Here is a 3,021-nt window from a genome sequence, read left to right on the forward strand (position 1 = left end):
ACTTTGGGAGGCTGAGCCGGGTGGATCACTTGAGGCCAGGAGTTTGAGACCAGCCTGACCAACATGGTGAAATCCTGTCTCTATTAACAATACAGAAAATTATCCAGGTGCAGTGGTGCACACCTGTAATCCCAGCTACCCAGGAGGCTGAGGCATGAGAATCACTTGAGCCTGGGAAGAAGAGACTGCAGTAAGCTGAGACCTTGCCACTACACTCCAGCTGGGTGACAGAGCAAGATCGTGTCCCCCCCCCCAAAAAAAAAGAAAAAAAAAATCCCCCATGGAAAACCAAGCAGGCAGGGGAAGAGGCTCCTGGGCTCAGTGCACAAGGAACCGTGCTCATGGCAGCGGGCCTAGCCACAGGGTTGTTCAGCATTGCTGTTGCTATGAGGTCGGGGGACAGTGATTGTCCTATGATACTATGGGGGCCACTGTTGACCTGGGTCAGGGGCCCTCACTTCTGGGGTGTGCTTGACTTCTGCCTGCCCGCGGTGCTGTCCAGCAGGCCAGAGATGAATGCTATGGGAGGCTCTGCCACCATCGTCCCTGCAGACCGCCCACCCTTTACAATCTTCCTTTTTAGTTTATTTATTTTTTCATTTTTCGAGTCCAGGTCTCGCTCTGTCACCAAGGCTAGAGTGCAGTGGCATGATCACAGCTCACTGCAGCCTCAAATTCCTGGCCTTAAACAATCCCTGGCCTTAGAAGCAGCTAGGATTGTAGGCATGGGCCACCATGCCTGGCTGGTTTTTGTATCGTTTGTAGAGAAGGAGGTCTCACTCTGTTGCCCAGGCTGGTCTCAAACTCTTGGCAGCCTCCGTGATCCTGCAGCCTTGGCCTCCCAGGGTTTGTGATGACAGGTGTGAGCCACTGAGCCGGGCCTCAAGCTTCCTCCCTAATTAGCAACTTTCATTTCATCTGAAGCCTTAATTCCCCTTTGCCCTGTGACATAATGCATTCACAGGTTCTGAGGACTGGGATTTGGACACCTTTGGAAGCCCTTATCTGCCTACCCCAGTACAGGAGCTTTGGGCAGAGGGAAGTGAATAGACTGGGCTTAGCAACTGGAAGAAGGCTAGTGTGAGGACTCACGCCACCAACTGGACTTGGCCCACAGCTGTAGGATTTCCCTTTACTATTACTGTTTCAGGGAGTAAATCTCATATTTGACGAAAGGTTCATCAGGAACAGAGCTTATGACAAGGCAGGTACGTGGTTGGAACTTACTACGCAGAGTGCAGGAACTGCAAAAGAAGAGGTTTTCATGTTTATGAAACAACAGGAGAAGGCCGGGTGCCGCGGCTCATATCTGTAATTCCAGCACTTTGGGAGGCAGAGGCGGGCAGATCAGGAGGTCAGGAGATGGAGACCATCCTGGCTAACATGGTGGAACCCCGTCTCTACTAAAAACACAAAAGATTGGCCAGGCGTGGTGGCATGTGCCTGCAGTCCCAGCCACTTGGGAGGCTGAGGCAGGAGAATCACTTGAACCTGGGAGGCGGAGATTGCAGTGAACCGAGATCATGCCACTGCTCTCCAGCCTGGGTGACAGAGTGACTCCGTCTCAAAACAAACAAACAAAAAGAAATAACAAGAGAAATAGTAGCGTCTCGGCAAGAGGGAGTGTGGCTGCTGGCTGGCCAGGGTGTGTGGCTGGTTCCTGGGATAAACTGGAGAAGAACAGTCTTTCCTCAGTACTTGCATATAACTGTCATTTCATTAATACTGGTAGACGAACTGGCCTCCAAGGCCAGCACTCTTTTACTCTGTTAGCTGCTCAACCAAAAAAATCAAAAGTCCTCCAGACCCCCTTTAATGCCAGCTGAAAAATAAATGTACACGTGCAAACCGAGATAAGGCATTAACAGGCAGACATATTGAAATAAACATATTGAAATAAACAGGAGAATGTTTTATAATCCATTTTTTCTGTTGTTGAAGCAAATACTGAACTTTCACTGCTTCGATTAATTTTAGCTGAATGGTTTAAAATATTCTGGCTTCTGCAATTTACACTGTAAATTTCTCATATATGTGTTTGCTTCCCTGTATGAAGCAATGTTACAGTAAAGCTAAAGGCACCATTCAAGACATTACTGACAGGCTGGATATGTGGAGAGACTAATGAGTGGACCAAAACACTGAGCGGTGGATCAGGTGGTAATGGACGGACGGACAGACGCAGAGAAACAGAGGGATGGGGAGACGAGCTCATAAAGGTGTGAATGCCGGAGTAAGTAGAGGCTACATTGCATAGTGGTTAAGAACAGAGATTCAAATACCAGCTCTGACATTTACTGGGTCACGCTGGGCAAGTTACTTAATCCTTCCATGTCTCCATTTGTTCATAAAAATAAAGGCAATGTGCCGTGCATGGTGGCTCATGCCTGCAGTTCCAGCACTTTGGGGAGGCTGACATGGGAGGACTGCTTGAGGCTAGGAGTGTGAGACTGGCCTGGGCAACATGGAAAGACCCTATCTCTACAAAATGTTAGCCAGGCATGGATTTTATCAATAGGCTGGAGGAGGCAGTGTCTGATTTAGATAGGACCCACAGACAGGTTGCACCAGGTGTGATGTTTCCATATTGCATGGGGAAGGCTGGCCACCCCACCCTAATCTTATTGTGCAAATCGGCTTTCCACTTGGCCAGGGTCATGTCATCTGCTCCCTACTGCACACGTGGCTGGAAAGGAAAAAAGATGGAGCTGCCATGTTGAAGATGCCTAGTCACAGATAGCCTTTTGCTGTTGGCACTGCTGCCAGCATTCACGTGTGCAAGCTTCTAGCTTGCTTGTCTGTTTTTCCAGCTCAGTTTTACAGGCTGCTCTTTGTTAGAAAAGAAAATGATTTGGGGGCTGCTTTTCATGAAAAGGAAAACCTTAGCAAGGTTTCCTGTATCCTATCTGTCTAAATTATTTATTTATTTCTTCCTTCCTTCCTTCCTTCCCTTCTTTGTTTCTTTCTTTCTTTTTCTTCTTTCTCTTTTTTCTTTCTTTCTTTCTCTTTCTTTCTTCTTTC

This window comes from Cebus imitator, unplaced genomic scaffold (assembly GCF_001604975.1).
Source record: "Cebus imitator isolate Cc_AM_T3 unplaced genomic scaffold, Cebus_imitator-1.0 Scaffold137, whole genome shotgun sequence".
Lineage (NCBI taxonomy): Eukaryota > Metazoa > Chordata > Mammalia > Primates > Cebidae > Cebus > Cebus imitator.